Source organism: Mus pahari, chromosome 3 (assembly GCF_900095145.1).
Source record: "Mus pahari chromosome 3, PAHARI_EIJ_v1.1, whole genome shotgun sequence".
In the NCBI taxonomy this organism is placed as follows: Eukaryota; Metazoa; Chordata; class Mammalia; order Rodentia; family Muridae; genus Mus; species Mus pahari.
This window is the reverse complement of record NC_034592.1, coordinates 26008629-26029182: the sequence shown is the minus strand read 5'-3', so window position 1 is coordinate 26029182 and position 20554 is coordinate 26008629. Positions and strand designations below refer to the sequence as shown.

General features: G+C 39.1%; 1 protein-coding gene and 1 pseudogene across 2 annotated transcripts in view; one reads left to right on the top strand and one right to left on the bottom strand.

Moving 5' to 3' along the window:
• The window catches only part of Nr6a1 (nuclear receptor subfamily 6 group A member 1), a 183235-nt gene that overhangs the window by 123758 nt on the left and 38923 nt on the right, over positions 1 to 20554 (top strand). The gene's annotated exons all lie outside the window — the stretch shown is intronic.
• LOC110319519 lies at positions 9365 to 10115 on the bottom strand (annotated as a pseudogene).

The window sequence follows — 20554 nt, the reverse complement described above, 5'->3', positions numbered from 1 at the left end:
CAGGGCTATACAGAGAAACCCTGTCTCAAAAAACCAAAAAAACAAAAACAAAAACAAAAAAAACATAGTCTTTTAATAACGTTGATGCACTAAACATATTAGTCTTGATACCACTTCAGGTTTAGACTATGTAGGCCTCTTTAAAAGCCTTTATTTGAATAAACAAACACATGGGAAATGGCAGTAAGCATGGCATTTAAAGAGAGCTCTTACCTCTCCCTAAAGCTACATGATGTAATAGAGGAGTGAGAAGTTAGGATACTTTTTTTCCATTAGTTAGATGACCTGCCTTGTCCTTCCTCTGGGTTTTGATTTCTCCGTCTAAAAAATGAAAATGTAAACAAGTATCTTATGGCTAGCTAAGGTTCCACCTACATTTGGACTCAAGTGCAGTGCTGATAAGATGTAAACCATCTATTCTTGTCTGGATTAGAAAGCTAACATTAGCAAATAAAAAATGTTTCCGACTCATTTTCTTCCCTCCCCGCTCTTGTTACTCACAAATTCCAGTATTCAAACAACCCTGCGTGATTTGTGTTCCCTGAAGTAGCTTATCAGTAGTGTCCAGAGCCTTAGCTGATATCAGGGTTTACCTTTGACATCTCGTAGGCAGTGAGGTACGTGGTCACTTTTCTTTTGTTGCCTACCTGAAAATCCTGTAAAGTGTTCTCAAAAAGCCAAGGAAATGAGAATATGGAGAGAGCTCTGGGATCCAAACTAAACCTTGCCTGCCTTAAAATAATTATGTTTTAAAGATAACTTTAAATTATAATTAAAATATAAAGTAAGTTATGTTTTAAATTGGTTTTAGGCTATGGGTATATCAAGGATTGTTAGGAAGGCCGGGCATGCTGGCCTAGGCCTTTAATCCCACTGTTCTGCTCTACAAAATAAGTTAGTTCCAGGCCAACCAAGGCTGCATAGTGAGGTCCTGTTTCTTGGGGTGGGGAGGGGAGAATGCAGGGAGGAGGAGCAGATCCTTGAGGCAGTGGGCCTGTGTAGAATGTGCAGTGCTTTTGGTTTGATCCTCAGAATGCAACAGCAGCAAGGCGAGTTAAGCTCTCTGCTTCAGTCTGCTCACCAGGAGCCAGGCTGTTTATCTTTTTCTCCTACTGTAGTCGTAGTACAGAGAGGAGTTTCCAGAACTCAGCTGTGCAGAGGTATAAATTATGATAAGCCCATCTCCTTCAGGGAGCTAGAAACTGCTCTTTGAAAATAAGTGTTTCCAAAATAAGTGGTTAATGGCCATTTCCGTTTGGTTTTTTGATCCACATCCTCCCCTACCTCTGCTGTGCTGAGGATGGACTCTGGCTTGGTGCATGCTAAATTATCATTCTGTCAATTAGTGACGTCCCCAGGCTTCCCCCTTATTCTACTTACTGCCATTTGAGTAAAATTAATCAAAAGCATCATTAAGTTTGATAGAAACTGATTTTTTTTTTTTTTTCCTGAAGCCAGAGACAGGGTTTCTCTGTGTAGCCCTGTCTGTCCTGGAATTAACCCTGTAGACCAGGCTGCCTCAAATTCAAGAGATCCACCTGCCTGTGCCTTTGGAGTGCTGAGATCAAAGGTGTGTGCCCTTACTGGCAAAGGAAAATCTTTTTAACCTCTTGTTTTATGGTGATGGGAAAACTAGTAAAGTCTCTCTCTCTCTCTCTCTCTCTCTCTCTCTCTCTCTCCCCCTCTGTGTGTGTGTGTCTGTCTCTCTCTGGGGAGGGGTTGGTTGCTTAGATAAGGAGTGCAGTGAATTGAATCTTTTTCTAAATAATTGGTGTCTTGTTTTTTAGCCTTTCTTTGGGAGATGATCCTGGTGCATACTATTGGTTAAGAAAGCCCTTAATGGTGATAGGACAACTCACCATTCAGTAACATGGCTTCCCGGTGACAAGTCCCACTACTATGCAAGGAGAATTCTCTCTCTCTCTCTCTCTCTCTCTCTCTCTCTCTCTCCCTCCCTCCCTCCCTCCCTCCCTTCCTTCCTTCCTTCCTTCCTTCCTTGGTTGTTTTTTAAGCTGAGCTGGAGAAAAGGGGAACTTTGTTAGAGTGAATGCACATCACAGATCTATCTATCTATCTATCTATCTATCTATCTATCTATCTGGCATTTATTCTTATGAATTCAGTTCTATTCTACCTTCTCAGTGGAACCTGCTTACCCCACCCCCACCCTTTGTGTAGTGCTGGGGATCAAAGTCAAGGCCTTTCATATAGGAGCTTTCCCATCTGAAGCTTGTCTGCTGATACATGAATGGACAGCTGAGTGTTTGACCAGGTGTCATTTGCATGTGACCCAGATTTCCTGCTTCTGCAAACCCTTTCTTACTCAGAGTGTTTAGGAATCAGGAAGGCAAGGTGCTTACTTAAGATCTTTGGCACTTGGGGAATGAAGCAAGAAGCCTACTTTAAAAGATGTAGCCTTCCTTTGGCTGAGGGCAGGAATTCTAACCTTTGGTTTTCAAAAGGATTGTGAAGTCCTAGTTTCCTTTTCTTTCAAATATGTATCATCCTTTATCTGCTGGTCCAGAGACTGAAGAAAGGTAAGGGGACCCTGCCCAGAGCACTTAGCAAAAGAGTTTGCCTGTCGTTATTTATTATTATGACAAAAAAACAGAGAATTCCAACTCCTAAAAAAATTAGCAAACCCCTTATGCTTGCCCTGAATTGTCAAAGCTTTTAGTTAGCACTAAATGTTTTTAATCCAGAGTTTAGAAACAGTGTAGCATAGGACTTAGGGTAAAGAAGAAAAAAAGAAAAGCCCTACATAGTAGAACCCTTTTTAATTTAGTTCTTCAAAAATGTCTTTGGTTTTTGTTGTCTTTTTTTTGTCTTTGGTTTTGTTTTGTGTTGTGTCGTTTTTAGGCTCTGCTTTAAACTAGAGGAGCATTTCACTTTAAATGTTCCTGTATTGGTTCTCAGGAAAGTGTGTGAGGCAGTATTGTTAACTGAGGAAAATAAGTCTATCAGTTCCACTCAGATAACCTTTGGTAATAAACGAACTCCATGCACACTGTGACCTTAGAGCCTGAACTTTGTAATCACATGACCGGCTTGTAAACTGACCTGCAAGGATGACGGTCGTAGTTCGGCTTAGAGAAAGAAATTGAGCAAGTGTGGGAAGGGTAGTCATCAAGCGAAGTTTACCCTGTAATCTCAGTTTCTTCATGGCTTCGGCAGAACTTCTCAGCAGACTCGGAGAAGCATGAAATGGAGACATGGGAAGGTAAGGGAACTGATTGCTTAAGTCTGGGACCAGAAAGCTTAGAAACATTCCTGGAAGGTTTAGATTCGATTCACAGACAACTGAGTTTTGTTTTGGTTTTTGTTTGTTTGTTTGTTTGATTTTTCTTGCTGTATCTTGGCAGAATTCAGTCAAGTTTTATTATAGGAACTGCTTGCAAATGTTGTGAGATACAGAAAAGAAGTTATGGGAAACTGGTGAATTAATTGATTGTAGAAAGAGCAGAAAAGGGACGGGTAATAGATTTAAATTTAATATTGATTTGAAAAAAATCTTAAGCTTCATATTTCAGTACACAGTAAATTTTATCTTTAAACATTGTGGGTTTTACCTCTTGACAAAATTTGTTTATATTTTAAATTCTTTAATCCAGGTTACAATCTGCCAAAACCTTATTTAGTACTGTTAATTATAGATAGGATTGGGGTCGTGAGGCCATTGATAAGGTAGGCTCATCAATGTCTCTTAGGGGACTTAAAGCTTTATGGTTTGGGGTATAAGACTAAGCCCTTACTAATTTCTTTTTAAGTGTTTCTAAGTGAGTAGATTTGGTTTTTTTGTTTGTTTGTTTGTTTTTCTGTGTGATTGTAAATAACACTGATTAGATATTGTTATAACTTTATATGGAATAAACTGCTTATGTGAGAAACTCCAGAATCCCACATTATTATTTGGTCCGGAAAGAAAAATACAGCTATCAAACAGAGTAGAAGTGAATTTTAGCATTAATGATGCTATGCTGATAATGTAGAATCTAATAGTTTGATTCCTTATTGGCAGACATTATCAAGTAAAAAAAGCTCTTAAGTCTTTGAAGCAATTGATAAATTTCTAGTAACGGCCATGCCCCATGAAATTGTCTGCGGATAGCTTCCCCAGCCCCTTTCAGCATGGCTAACATCTGTCATAGGCAGCTTTGCAGGTTTGTGATCACTCTGGGGGATGCATGAGCCAGTGAAGTGAGCCTTCCACTCATGGTAGCGTTCTTTATAATATTGCTGCTCTCCTTCTTTATATACATTACATACCAGCATTACTGCATTACTGGGTTTTGTAAGTTAGTAAAAACAAAGGAGTGCAGAAATTATCAATTATGTGTAAGATCTGTAGTTTTATCATAAATTGCTTCCTTTTTCCCTTAATATACACAGTAATTATTTTATTAATTGCTCTTGAAATTGTTAAATATATTCTATAGAAAGGAATAGTTTAAGAACTAAGATTTTCTTGGGATTCATTGGATAAGTTAGAGATAGGCAGAGGTGGTTATGTGAATTTGAGTTCGGAACAGCAGTGGGTACATGAATTTGGAAGGGGCAGTTGTGAAAAATTTAGGGCTTGGGAGATTTTTTCTTCCCCTAGCCAATTTGAATCTCATAGAGATCTGTATCTACTAATTCCTAATGCCTGGATAATTCTCCCAAAGTGTATTTATTAAGTTCTAAAACTTCAATTTTTCTTAGCCATTTAGTGACAGAAAATAACTTAGGGCATTAAAAAAAAGAGCACGTACAAAACAAGAAAGTGTATTGTTTCATTCTAATCTTCATGCCAACTGCCAGAAAGCAAAATTAATTATCACAGCTGAATGAGGTCTTTGGAAGCTTAAAAGGCAAAATTGACTGCTTACGAAAGTCAGTGAAAATGCTACTGTAAAAAAAAAAAAAATGTGTTGCCTGGTTTTAGATATTGGGCCCTTGTCCATTTAAATTAACCTTTGTCACAGCTGGGCATGCAAATGTTTTGTTTTAGTTCACAGAGGGTTAACTCTATTCAAGACTTCTCTGTGGCCGGCCTGATCTGTGGAGTCTTACAATCTGGTCTTTCAGCCCTGCCAGTCGCTAGGCAGGAAGTCTTATTTCTTAAGCTATCTTTCAGAATGGGGGGTTGGGATTTGGAGAAAGGTGGGGGAAGGGTTTTGGAGCATCTGTAAGGATCAATAACAGAGGAAGAGAGAGCCGCAAGAGAAGCTATTGTGTACACTTCCAAGATAGATGCAGCTCTTATGAACAGCCTGGCTAACAGGACAGCCACCTAAAACAGTGCTACAAAATGAATTTCCTGTGAAAACTGGATTGCACCTTAAAAAAGGAAAAATAAGTGCCTTTCAACATTTGGGAATGTTCCCATTCTCCAACTTGTAGAGCTAGGGAATTCCTGTTAGAAATCACTCCAGATTGAGTTTTAAATGCCTTTTGTCCTCATGCTGACACTGCCTGGGACTGGAAAGGATGAGCATTTTGGAGGAGGTTGTGTGAGTCTAAACACTAAAGATTTTTTCCTTTCCACCCATTTTTTTCTTCCAGCATTTGCTTTACTTACTGGTTTTCCATCAATGAGAAAATGGGGTGGAGAGAGAACGACAAGATTTGGTTGGGATTTGTGTAGCACGTGTGAAATCCCTCCCCTAACAGCTGGTATTGGCTCTTGAAACTTGAATTGAACTACACAGATGCTCTTAGTATGTAATTTGGAGATTATTTAGACCCAGGTTTGTGCAAAGATCATAGGATCATCTTATAACACACTGATGTTATAAAATCATGTTATACTTTGGTGTATTATACAAACGTTAGACAAAAATTTCCAATTGGGGAAAGTGAACAGTTCTGCCAATTAAATTATGAGTGATACTGAAAGAGTGGTTGCAGTCTCTTTACCACTAACCCGTCAAAGTATAGGTGACAATTAGTGGTAAGAACTGAAAAAAAAAATGGAATTAAGAATAGCCTCCAATTCTTCTCCCTTGAAATCTTATGGAATACATGAATAAAACAGCTAGGGGTCCGTAATGTGACTTGCAGACATACAAATGGAATAAGAAGTGGGGGAGGGGGAAACATGCATTTGAAATTAACAGCAAGTTCAATTTATTTAGGCTTGAAATAAGATCTGACTTATTTTGGACAATTGGGGCAAATACTTAGACAGTTCATGGATCTTTTGGATACATATATTTTACACCCTTTTCGTCCATATCCCTTTGTTGAAGAAAAATGATGAAAAGAAACTCTGATTTAATTACTGCAACTAGAGCCTGCCTGGTAGCATTTTTTTCTCCATCTCAGATACATTGTAACTGCACTCAAGCTTAAATGAAAGACAGTATTTAACAAAAAAAAAACTCAGAAGTTTAGTTACCATATACATTGTATTAAAATGGGATATGAAATCTCTTTGAACAATGTGGTCTTTAATATGTATTAGGGGAGGGTCTAGTGAAGGAAAAGTCATAAAAGTCTTCAGGGCTCAAGGAGGTTGGGATCTGGGCTCATTGCTTTTGTCACTTCTACACAGACATCGCTGTGATCATGTTTGATTTAGAGGTGGGAGAAAAAAGAATAGTAGAGGGGGACTAGTGTGAAAGTCAGACAGTCCCTCTTCTACCAGTTTTTAAAGGTCACTCTTGTGTCACCTTGCTACTAAGATTTCTTTTTAATTTAATTAAAATTTTTTTGCAAGATTCTTCTTTCTACATGCCTCAGTAGTTTGTTGAAGCAATTGAAAGACATTCACGTCTTAAATATTTTTTAGTAGTACAAAAATTATTTTTCTAAAGCTTGGATAAGAATACCATATTTATGGAAGAAAAAAGGTACCTATCTATATGTCAGGGTTGAGAGTTTGAGGATATTCCCAGTGCCCAGCTGTTGCTGTTATACATATTTTGAAAATCCTGAAAAATGTAAAGATAATGTAACAGGGTCTTGATGTTCACACTGTGATCCAAGGAGCTTTCATTCATTAGGGTGAGAAACAGGTAGGGGTCTGGACTTACCAGGCTGATGGCTCTTGAAGGCTTTTCAGGAGGGGTAGTTGCAATTCCCTTAGGATTTTTAAGCCATCAAAACAACCCCCAAACTGCTGTTATTTGTTACCTCTTCATGGACCCCTTGTTTTCTGTGGTAAAGGCTAGTCCCTGCTGCCTCAATGACTCATACTTGACTACATCCACTGCCTTGCTTCTGGCTTTTTTTGGTATTGGGGAGTGAATTTCATCAGCCTGATTCTGTTACTTGGCCAAATCATTTGCGTATATGGGCCACAGTTTCATTTATATACAATAGAGGATGGTAATACCTATCCAGGGTAAACTGCTAGGGACACTAAATAGAGAGCATCAGTGAGGGTGCCTGTGACATGTTTAATATAGCTTGAAATGGGCATGATTTTCAGAGAGTAGCAAATTTAGGAAGATTAGGAAAGAGAGTTCTTAGGTAAGCCTGTGGCTAATGCTGTTTATACCTCAAGGGAAAAGTCTCCAGGACTGCTTCAGTTCAGAAGGCAATAAATCAGTGCTTTAGAAATGCAGCCTTGAGGGCTGGAGAGATGGCTCCGTGGGTAAGAGCACTGACTGCTCTTCCAGAGGTCCCAGCAACCACATGGTAGCTCACAACCACCCGTAATGAGATCTGACATCCTCTTCTGGTGCATCTGAAGACAGCTACAGTGTACATATGTATAATAATAAATAAATCTTTAAAAAAAAAAAGAAGAAGAAGAAAGAAAAAAAGAAATGTAGCTTTGAAATGTTGTAGGACGGTGAGACAGACTGCAGAGAACTCTCTAGACCAAGTACTATGCTAGTGAAAATTTGAGTGGATACCTGCAAATTCCTTGAGCTTTTTCTCTGCTAGAACCTTTTGTGTTGATTAGAGGAGAAAGAAAATTTTGGAGTTAACCTTAAGACAGTGAAGACATCAAATCATAAATCAGAATAGAGGACTGTAAAAAGTTATGAATAGTGAAAAGTTGTGAATAGATTTATATACACAGTCGTATGAAAGCTCTCACAGGCAGACAGCAAATAATAGGGAGTCACTTAACTGTATCATCAGAAAGATAGCCAAAGGAAAGTGGGGACAAACTATAGAATGATGTGATCCTCTTTCTGGTTTTTCATTTTTATGACATATATTACGCTACAGAGATGGCCCAAAAGTTAAGAGTGCTCGCTACTTTTACAGAGGATTCAGACTTGGTTCCCATCACTGTGTCGGGGCCCACAGCTTCCTGTGATTCCAACTGCAGGAGATTTGATACTTCTATCCTTCATAGGCTCCTGCACTCACACGGTATTCATATAATTAAAAATTTTAAAAGAAAAAGTTTTTAAAAATCTATAATACATGTACCTATATATGATGTTTAGTTATATGGATGAAAGTTTAATAACACACTCACTAAAACAGTGCATTGAATGTGTGAAGAGTACAGAAGATAGTCAAAACATTTTAATTCTTTGCTTGCTTGTTTGTCTGTTTTTTGAGAATGTTTTTTTGTTTTGTTTTGTTTTTGTTTTGCCCTGCCTGTCCTGGAACTCACTATGCAGACAGGCTGTTCCCAAACTCACAGAGATTTGCCTGCCTCTGCCTCCCAAGTGCTGGGACTAAAGAAAAGGTGTGTGCCACAATCTTCCAGAAAACATTTTAATTCTTATTATTTCTTGGATAAGTGATAAAAGCAAATATTAACCCCTTCCTTGTACCAGGAATATAAATTTCACAAACAGTGATTTTAAATACTGTGAGACTAGAGAAAATGACTCAGGGGTTAAGAGCACCGATGTTCTTGTAGAGGACCCAGGTTTGGTTCTCAGTACCCACAAGGCATCCCTTAGTAACCTGTACCTCTAGTTTTATGAGATCAAACACCCTTTTCTGACCTCCATGGGCACTGTATGGTACACTGATAATCATACAGGCAAAACACCCATTCGTACACATAAATGACTCTGTAAAAAAGCTGTTGAATGAGGTGACTATATGAGTGGATGAATAGCAATATAGATATCTGTCATAACTATAAATTATGGCATTGACTCTAGAGTATAAAGCTACTTTTCTTTTTTCTTTTTCTTTTTTTAGATTTATTTATTTATTATATGTAAGTACACTGTAGCTGTCTTCAGACACTCCAGAAGAGGGTGCCAGGTCTTGTTATGGATGGTTGTGAGCCACCATGTGGTTGCTGGGATTTGAACTCAGGACCTTTGGAAGAGCAGTCGGGTGCTCTTACCCGCTGAGCCATCTCACCAGCCCATAAAGCTACTTTTCAAGTGTTAATACTTTTTTTTACTGTCCTAAATTGTTTATTAGATATACATTTTTACAAATATCATGTGTATTAGAGGTAATGGTGGAGCTGGAGTGTATTGTGCCTTCTCCAGGCTGCACAGCTAGAGTCACCAATAATGTGGTGGAACTTGTGGCCAGCAGATGTTAGCCCACATATCTCTCTGTGCTTGTAGACTGGTTTGGTGATCCACTGGGTGTCAAGATTTCCTCTGAGCCAGGTGTGGTGATGCATGCCTTTAACCCCAGCACTCGGGAGGCAGAGGCAGGTGGATTTCTGAGTTCGAGGCCAGCCTGGTCTACAGAGTGAGTTCCAGGCAGGACAGCCAGGGCTACACAGAGAAACCCTGTCTCGAAAAACCAAAAAAAAAAAAATTCTTCTGACAGCTTTATGGATCAATGAGGATAACCTCAAAAAATTTATATGTGGAATCTTCACCAACCCAGTAGGAATTTAGGGTGCTTAAAGCCCCACACTGGCACCCAGCTCTCTCCTCAGCAACAGACTGAAGGCTTCGGGCAAATTTCAGTTGGTTAACACCGATGTCGACAGGCTTGCCTTAAGTTGCACCCCTAGGAACTGGGTGTTTGCAACTACTACAGCTGACACGAATCCTGTAAACAACATAACCTTGCTTAGCCTTGTATCCCAGTCTTTATGCTTTATCAGACTGGGTGGGGCAGGGAGCCCTGTGCAGTGCAGAGAGCTGGTGTTGTTGCCAGCAGGGGAACCTCAGAAGAAAGCACATCACCTCAGACTGCTTCTTCCCCCATAGCTCCTAGATGTATTTGTATGCACCCATCTTGGCTCACCTGATGGCTGCCAACAGAGGAAAGAAAGTATCAATACTTTTTAAATGCAACTATGACAAGAGTCAGGAAGAGACTGAAAAAAAATGCAAGATACTAATAAGAATGTGATTTTCATTTGGTGGTGGTGGTACATGCCTTTAATCCCAGTTCTTGGAAGGTAGAGGCAGATAGATCTCTGAATTTGAGGCCAACCTGGTCTTCAGAGTAGTTTTTCAACAGTGCTATACAGAGAAACCCTGTCTCAACAAAACAGAAGATGGTTGAATGGGTGGGTGGGTGGGTGGATGGATGGATAGATAGGTAAGTAGGTAGATGAATAAATGAATAAATAAATGGATAGATGTAGTTCTCATCATATATATGCTGAAGGAGCCTTAAGATTTGTGTTTAATTTCTCTGTCTAATGTCTAATTTGTACTTTTTTTAGAGTAATTAAACACTCAACGCGGTCTTGAACACTCCTGTGCTTATTTCCTTATTTGAAACTGAAATATGACTCCTTACAATAGTATATGTAGATTTATCTTGATTTATTCTACAGTTGCTACCTGATAGTAACAAACTGCTCTTTCCCATATTCCATCTCATCAAGAGCTTTCCAGCCTTGCAGTTTCTGTCGCAATTCAAGTCCCCTCATCACACTGAGCATATTCTCTCTGGACATGGTATGTTTTAGGACTGTGGATGAAATGTGGTGCTCAGAAGCCAGTGTGTCTTGATGGTACAGAGGGTGGGGTGGAACATCTTCCTGCCCCATTTTGAACATTATGTTTCAGAGGGTGACCTCGATCTTCCTATCTCAGCTGGGATTACTGATATGTCCCAAATGTATTTATATTGGATTCAGTGTGTTTATAAATTCTAGGATAGCCATAATGTATTTTTGAAAGTATATACTATACAACTACATTAAAGATAATGTATTGATAAAAGACAATGAGCTCAGCCTTTTTTTGTAATTGTTTGTTGGTAAGCTGGATTTTTGCATCTGATACAGACTTTGTTTATTGTAATATAGTCTTATGTGAGTCATCTCTGTTCCTGCTTATAAGCTTTCTCTACTCGTTTTGGGCCATTAATAGAAGCCCACAGATTATATAGCATACTTCTAGCCCTTCTGTAGTGAAGTTAGTGAGGAATAAGGTAGGCCTGTGATCTCGGACTACTCCTACATTGTAAAGAAGTATAGAATGGTGATTAATAGCATAAGCTTCCAAGTCAAAATATCTAGATTAAAAACTTAGTTTTGACATTTACTAGCTGTTTCATTGCTTATGCTATGTGGCAAAGCCTTAGTTCCTCATTTGTCTGTGTCGCCTTTCCTTCATCTGTAAAAAAAGGAATGACAATATTACCCATGTAACAAGTTTGACCTTTTTGTTATTACTGTTGTTTGTTTTGCTTTGTTTTGTTTTATTGAGATGCAATTTCTCTATGTGGCCCTGGCTATCCTGGATCTGGCTGTGTAAACCAGCCAGTCTCATCTGGAACTCAGAGATCTGCCAGCCTCTGCTGAGTGCTGGTATTAAAGGTGTGAGCCGCTACCACCACTACCATCCAACTTAGACCGAGACTCTTAAATACTACACACACACACACACACACACACACACACACACACACAGTAAGAAAGATTAAACTACTTAACTTGGGTTCATATGAAAACAAGAGATTGTTGGTTAAAAAAAACCAAACAAACAAAAAACCAACAAACTTGTAGTATCCTAATAAAGATGTGAATCAGTAAATCTAGTTGTATTTTGTTCGGTTATGGATATTATTTTTCAACCAGGGATTATAATTCTTTTTAGAGGCATCCCAATTAGATATGAGTTTAATTTACAGCCATCTATTAATGAGGTTAAAAGACACAGGTATATAAAAAAAAATATATCAAAAATCAATTACCAAAGAAAATTGTCTTTGGGTTTATCCCAAAGAAGCTCTCAGGAACATTCGTCAAAACAATTTATGACGATCAAGATCCGGTGCTCCCATCATCAGACAATGGGTTTATTTGGCTACTGAGGGTTGTTTTTTTGTTTTTGTTTTAATTAAAACACACACAACAGAGGTAACTGGACAGTAGTAGCACATACCTTTATTCCTAGCTGTGAGAGGCAGAGGCAGGTGGATCTCTGCGATTTCCAGGACAGCCTGGTCTATAAAGCAAGCCCCAGAACAGCTGGAGTTACACAGAGAAACCCTTTCTTGGAAAACCAAAAAAGAAAAAAGAAAGAGTACTTCTGCCTACAATGGTGGTTTATGCTTTTAACCCCAGCTCTTGGGAGGCAGGGGCAGGCAGATTTCAGTGAACTCCAGGCCAGCCCTGGTCTATGTGGTATGTTGTTCCAGGCCAGCCAGGGCTACATCATGAGATTCTTTCTGTCTCTGAATAAATAAGTAAATAAACAGTTAAACAAATGAGATCTGTATACTTACAACACTTGGGCAGCTCTTCTGGATTAATGTATTTTGTATACTAACCTTCCTTTCTGGTGAATTGATGACTTTTTGCAAAAATTGGAAAAATTTGAAGTTGCCATGAGCATTAAAACAGCATCATGAAATTTAGGGCCTTCAGAATTTCTATATAGCTTCACTTTGAAACCATTAAAATAATGTGCACTAACTTTAGGAAGACGAACAGTAACTTGATCACCCCGGATCTACCCATGTGGTCTGATACTGTGAAAGCTAGTGGATAAAGGAAAATGGACAAACCTGAGTCTCCCCTCTGCCTGGTGTTTTTGTTTGAACCCAGGGCCCTGAATATGCTAGACAAGTGTTCTACTACTGAGCTGCTGGTTGTTTGTTGTTGTTGTTGTTGTTGTTGTTCACTATTTTTAATTGTTTACTTTGACACAAAGCCTTACTACGTTGTATAAACTTGTCTTGATTTTACTCTATAGCCCGGGCTGGTCTTGAATTTCTGTTCTCCAAGTATGAGTATTTGGTCTTGAATTGTCTCTCCCTTTTGAAGTACTTTCCCCTTGACTTCCAGTACACAGGTCTTCCCAACACCTTCTCCCTCCTACCCAAGTCAGAGTGTTGTAGCCCAAGCTGGCCTCAGATCCCCTACAGAGAGAGTTACCTTGAAGTTAGGATCCTCTTTCCTTTGCTTCTTGAGAGCTGAAACTATCATATCAGTTTTATGTGGTACTGGGGATAGAACCTAAGGTTTCATTCATGTTAAGTAAGCATTCTGCCAACTGAACTACCCTCCCCTGATAAAAACATTTTTCAGACCAACAGTTTCTCAGTATCTTTTGAGACATGAATGTTGGTGTGTTCCCAGGAGTTAGTCCTTTAACCTCTTTTTGACTAGTGTTTTCTCTTTTGTTGACTTTGGTGGTTTGTCTGTACTAGAACTACTACACAAAGTGTATCTTTAAGCAGAAACCTTCCTTGAGCTTCAGACTTTTGTGTCTAAATGTCTTAATTTTTAGCTTTCTGATGGGTACCAAAAGCTTATCAGTATCAAACAGAACGCTAGACTACTTCATGTCAGCCTGTTTCCTGAGTGATCTCCCCTTATCTGAAAATCCTTTAATTGTTTAAAACTGAAATCTGGGAGTCACGCCTTAATTCCTTTATATTCTTTCATATTCCATCCTCTAGCTCTTGTCAATTCTCCCACCAAAATAGATGCCAAATCTACACACGCCATCCTCTAACCATCCAGCTTGCACTAGCATTGTCTTTTCGATGACCACCTTTCACCTACTGTGTGCCTCCTCATAGATTCACTGTAGTTTATTCTCCATCCTAATCACTACTTCTAGAACATAAAATGAAAGCTATGATTAAGCTGCAGCCTAATCCTCTGGCCTCACTTAATTCTACACTTCTCCCACTCACTGTGACTCACTAGAAATAATCCTTTCTCTCCACATTCCAAAGCAGGTTACTCTGTGACAAGGATTTGGAAAAAAAAAAAATTAGATAGTTATAAAGACTGCATTTTTCTCTTTCACACTTGGAGTTGTGACTGGGCACAATAGACCCACCTCATTTCTGTGTAGAACATCCTCCCAGAACAGATGGCCTCCGTGCAGAGAATATAACTCCTTAGAGCCTCTTAACATGGGCTTCTCCTGGCAGCTTATCACAGTGGTAACTGAGGCTATCATACGCAGTTCCTAAATCCCAGTAGCATCTCTTGAAGTGATGAACCTTTGAGGTGAGCTGGAAACTGCTCACCTAACATGTCGGAAGCCCTGGGTTTAATCTCTAGCACACTGTTAAACTGGATGTGATGACCTATGACCTTAGTGCTATAAAGGCAGGAGAACCCCGTTCAAATCATCCTTAACAATATTTGGGAGTTTGAGATCAGCTTGGGACATGAGATCCTGTCACAAACTAACTTATGCTTCCAAACACTACCAAGTATCTTTATATTGTTGTCTTAGTCACTGTTCTAGTTCAAGACAACTCATTAAAAAAAGAAGCATTTGTTTGGGGTCTTGCTTACAGTTTCAGAGGCATAGTCCTTTGTCATCATGGCAGGGAGTATGATGTTGAAGCAGTAGCTGAGAGGTTAATCCTGGTCCACAGACAGAAAGAGAGACTGGGCCTGCCATGGGTTTTTGAACCCTCAAAGTGACACACTTCCTCCAACCAGGCCACACCTACTCTATAACTTGTGACTTTTTTTCAAACAGTTCCATTCACTGGTCACTAAGCATTAAAATACATGAGCTTATGGGGCGGGGGTTGTTCTTATTCAAACCACCACAGTTGTCATATGTTTGCTCATGATTCTCCTGCTTAGAAGACTTTTCCACGTCACCAGCCTGGGAAACACTTACTTCACACTGCTGTGGCTTAGTTCTTATAGGCCAGCATACCTTCTGTATCCTGTTGTGTTGCTATCATTATGCTTCTAATACTTAGCTGACCTTTTAAATGTTTGGAACTATTTGCTTCTACAGGAATACATCACAGAACGTAAGAGGGATTTTTTTTTTTCTGTACCCCTAATACTTAGCCCCAAACCAAACACAAGGTGATCACCAGAAAATACCAGTTGAATTAATGAATAGTGTAGTTTCTGTCTTTAAATGAAAGCACACCATTTGGCAAGGTAGCTCAGTGGGTAAAGGCATCTGATTCCAAGCTGTATAACCTGAGTCCAGATGCACATGGTGAAAGGAAAGCTGACTCCCAAAGATTATCTTCTGACCTCCACACAAGCAGGTACAAACATACATAAAATAAATAAATGAACTGTAATTTTATTTAAAAGCACACAGTTTATAAGAACTCCAGGTGACAAATGAGCATAGAGCCCTTGGATCTGTGCCAGAGCTTGGTAATCAATTCCTTAGGTCCCTTCTGAGGTCTGCTTTAAGTGAAACCACATGTTTTAGGGATGTGCAGAGTATAGTTGCCATACTACCTCACTAAGAAGAGTCCTAAGACTTTGGAGTTACTGTGAGCAAGTGCATGACATACATTTGAAGGAGGATGGGTTTGCTGTAGTCCACAGTTTCAGCTGTAGTACGTCCTTCCAGGGAGGCTGTGGTAGAGCACAGTAGTTCACATGGCATCTAGAAAAGAGGATGTCTGTCCATCTGGTGCTCTCTCAGTTTTCCTTCTATTCCATCTGGATTCCCCAGCTGGTAGGATAGTGTTGCCCGTATTTAGGATGTGCTGTTCCCTTGGTTAATCTTCTCTGGGGGAAAAAAAAGTCATAGACACATGCAGAGGTCTGCTGTACATATTGACACTCAAGATTAACTATCACTGTCACTTTCTCCAGAATCCTGACCAGATTTGACATAATAGATCCTGAATGTAGCCACACACACATTTTTTTTTAACATTCTCATCCTATTTACCAAAAAAGAGTTTTTATAACTTTTTCCATATCACAAGAATAAATCTTGGAGTCTGTTTGCATTCATCACTGAGCTCACAAGCTGCTGTTTAAGCATGAGCACACTGTCACACATTTTGTCTTCCAGTTTCACCGCTCTATGAGAACCAAAGGCTCTTTCTCGAGACCCTGAATCCATACTGTGGAACTAGCAGCACCACTTCAACATTCCCTAAATGTATAACTCTCACTTAAAGTCTTTTAACGTATTTGTTTATTTGTGTGGGTGTGCATATGCCACTGGTGTAGAAGTTAGAGGACACCAGTGTGGGAGTTGGTTCATCATGTGGGTCCCTGGGATTGAGCTCAGATTGTCAGACCTTGGCAGCAACATGAGAATAGAAGTAATGCATGTCTGTGTTCAGTTAGAGCTACAATGATAAATAGTACTTCATTTACTTCATTTGAATATGTATGCTAACATTTATTACTTAGATTTGGAGTAAATGACCTTCTCGTGCCCCTTTAAGCACTAAAGAGCTGAAATTCTACCCATTCAAGAGAAATTGCAGTTTCCATGGTGCCCTTCAGGTGGACAAGGTCTTCTATTTGTTCACTTTATTGTTTGCAGATTTATTACCTGTGACTGGGGAATCCAGACAGTTTTGCACTATTTGTGGCTGTGAACATTTTAGAACGACAAACAAGTAAATTACAAAGATCATTAGATTTTATATCGTGTTATTTGGCCTTTCTCATGCCAGAACAATACTATCAGTATCCTTTGGACCTTAGAGCTTTGGTCCATGCCCATTCCTTGGGAAAATAATGCCTATCGAGTGTCATATTGTCTAATGCTTAGGACTTAGGGAGCACCTCAGTCCCCAGAAAAGACTACCACTCATGTAATGCTCATAGTACTCTTCCTATTATTTCCTAGGTCTACAGTTTGTACCTTGCTTTTAGAAAGTAGTGAATGCTAGTATAATTTTGTATATGAGACTCTAGATACTTCACATTATATCACAGCTTTGATCATTACTGAACTCTTCCTTGTTCTAACTTGAAATCTTCATGCTATATGATTTGTTTGTTTTCAAGACAGGGTTTCTCTGTGTAGCCTCGGGTGGCCTGGAACTCACTCTGTAGACCAGGCTGGCCTGGAACTCACAGAGATCCACCTGCATCTGCCTTCGAAGTGCTGGGATTAAAGGCATGTGCCACCATGCTTAGCTTAATCACACTGTGAGTTTCTACCCACCAGATCTAACACTGCTTCTAACTCTGTTCCTTGGCTTGCTCTGTCTAGTTTCTCTGTGCTACCCCTTATTTTGTACAACTGTTTTTTTTTTCTGTGATCCCCCAATATTGTATTATCTGTGTTTTCTCTTCCTGATAAAGTACCTATTTCTCTGTCCTTCCATATTCTTTTTGACCTCTAGATATAGGTAGGACTTCTTGAAAGTTTGTCATAGTGGAATTTATTTTGAATGTAAGAAAAATTGTGATCAAATTTAATTAACTCAAGCCCTGAGTAAAAGTTACTGGAAGAAAACTGTAAAAGAGCACAGGGCATAAGGAAACAGAGCAACTCCTTTCAGGCCCTCTGAAGCACTATGGTAGGCACCTCTACCTTACTTTATTCCCTGTCCGTGACCATTATCACTTCTACATAGCCAAGCATGGTTTTCTAAAACTGACCCAGCCTCATAAGAAGCTAGCAAGCTCTGTCTACAGTTCAAAATCTCAGGGCCAAAGAATTTCAGTGGATCAACTTCAATAAGTATCCTCTTTTAGTCTAAGCAGCAGTAACCATAACTGTCTGTGCACTTGTCTACAATGTAAACCAAGTGTCTTACAAAGAAGCAATGGACCATTCTCAAAGAACAGAAAGGTGGTGTAAACTAAACAGACACTCAGAAGGCCTGTGCTATAGAATCTGCTGTCTGTCTATCTCACCATGCCAAGTCTCCCGACAGGACTTTCCATGCTGATTTGAATCACAGTTTAGTATTCTTAGCCTACCTCCTCATCTTCATCTACCTCAAACAGCTAGCTCCTAAACTACAGCTATAGCCAGCAAGCTCTGGTCTGTGCTGGCGGCACAGTTGTATCCCAAGGCTTTGTCCCTGTGGTACTCAGGGTAATTTCTTTCTTCCTTCTGTCTCACACTACCACTCCTCTCTGCCCACTCAAGTGTTGACTCAGTGAATACATTTAAGGTGTCTAGAACCAAGAAACACTAATTATTTAGTAGTGAATCAATGTTTCCTTTATATTTCTAACTTCAAAAATATGTGTTTAGAGTTATAGTGTATGTGCTCAAGCTATAAATTAATGAAATATCAGTATGTATTTTTTTAAAGAGAATTTTATATTTTTTCATCAGATTCAATATTTTTTAATAATATAGATGAACAAGAAATCCTTAAAGTTCTCAATGAAAATCCAAGTAGAACAAACAGCAGATTTACAAGGCCTTTTCTCAACTGGAAAACCTAAACTTAGATAAACGTGAAAACAGTTTCTTCACACTTAGACAGCTGACTCCTGATTCAAAGACCCTAGCATTCAGAGCACAGGAGGGAAGCAATGACTATAATCTAGATTTTGCTTGCCTCTGTTTTCATTTAGAATTTTGAGTAAATGGGTCACCTTCTGTTTGGATTACTGTAGCTTCAGCCAGTTATGATCTGTGACTCATTTCACTTTTACTTTTAGGTCAAAGCAGTTAATAGCATCAGTCAGCTTTTCTTTTGCCTTTTCTCCAAGTCACAAACATTCAGTCCACGCGTATTTTTTTGAGCTGTTCATTGTGATGCATGCCTGTGACCCAAGTAACAAATTTGGGGCTAGCCTGGGCTACATAGCAAAACCCTATCTCAAAAAAAATTTAAAAACTTGCATATTTATGGGGTATAGTGTGATAATTCCACACATGTATAGAATGTATAGTGATCAGATTTAGGGTAATTAGCATTCCATCTCCTTAAACATGTATCATTTCCTTATGTTAGCAACCATCAGTCTCCTGTACTCCATAAATACATAATAACCTATTGTGAGCTGAATCAGCTGCTGAGCCCCAGAGCACTGGTACTTAACTCCTGTCAGCTCACACCAGTTTTATGGGATGCTTGCTTGTTTTCATTCAGGTGATGTGAGTTTTTGGAAAGGCCTTCTTAAGAGCTCAGTAAATGGCCTCTTGAAATTGATTTTTACAGTAGTAAGTGGAGAAGGAGTGGTATGCAAATAGAGGCGAAGCCCTACTTCTAAAGAAGAATTTGAGTTTCAATTCTGTCATACACCTTGAAGCTTTCATTTTAGGCAATGGCAACCAGGAAACTGGATTCAGTCCTTAAAACCTGCAGCAGATCTAGAAGTTGGAACTGGTAATTTAGGTAAGACAGATTCCTTTTGCTCTAACAACTCTAGCCAGGCATGTTCAAATTGCTTTGGTTCTTAGTATAATTTTGGTCAAGTGAGCAGCTGTACTGTCTGTTTCCTAAATCTGGTCTTTATCACAGCTTGAATAACAGGTTTTGATAAAAATTAGTTTCCAAGTTGTAATTTGTGTAACTGGAACCTATGAACTGGGTAAATTGTCCTTGGGGCTTGGGATGGTATGTAGTAACAGCCAACTTAGTGACAGAGTGAGAGTCAGAGTGTTTCTGTCACAGGCTGTATTTAGCCAAGTTATAGTGAGTGCATTGCTTATGTGGATGCCTGTTTATTGCTTGGTAGGACACTATGTAGTTAGTTCTTTTTTTTCACATTTTTAAAATCACTCCTGAAGTTTATTTTTGTATAAATAAGCTACATGCAGCTGTCTTGGTATGCTTTTCGCAACCCCCCATCCCTTCCTTCCCTCACAAGAGGCAGCTGGCAGCACAGGAAGTCTACCTTTAGAAAAGTGGTGCCATTGAAGCGCACATATGTCACCGACTTGCTATATGGCCTTGAGCAAATCACATTAGTTTTCTGATCAGTGTGAGTCGGTTTTGTTTTTTAAAGATTTATTTCATATATATATATATATATATATATAATATATATATATATATATATATATATATATATATACACACACACACACACACACACACACTGTAGCTGCCTTCAGACACCCCAGAAGAGGTCGTCCGATCCCATTACAGATGGTTGTGAGCCACCATGTGATTGTTGGGATTTGAACGCAGAACCTCTGGGAGAGCAGTCAGTACTCTTATCCACTGAGCCATCTCTCCAGTCCATGATTCACTTTTAAAATTAATTGATTTTACTTTTAAGGCCCAGTTGAATTTATTAAATATGTCCGAATTATATTTTATTCCACATACTCCACTTGATACTGGTGAGTTGATCATTCTCTTGAAAGCCTTTGTTTCTAGGTTTATCTTCTTTAAATGTTTAAATATTTTCTAATTTAAATATACATTAAAAGCAATCTGCTTGACTGTATTGCTGCTTCTAACAAACTGTTATCTGACACTCTTATATACATGTACCTGTGCATGGTGTATGCTTTTGAGGGTATGTACGCTTGTGTATGCAAGTACGTGTGTGTGTGTGTGTGTGTGTGTGTGTGTGTGTGTGTGTGTGTGT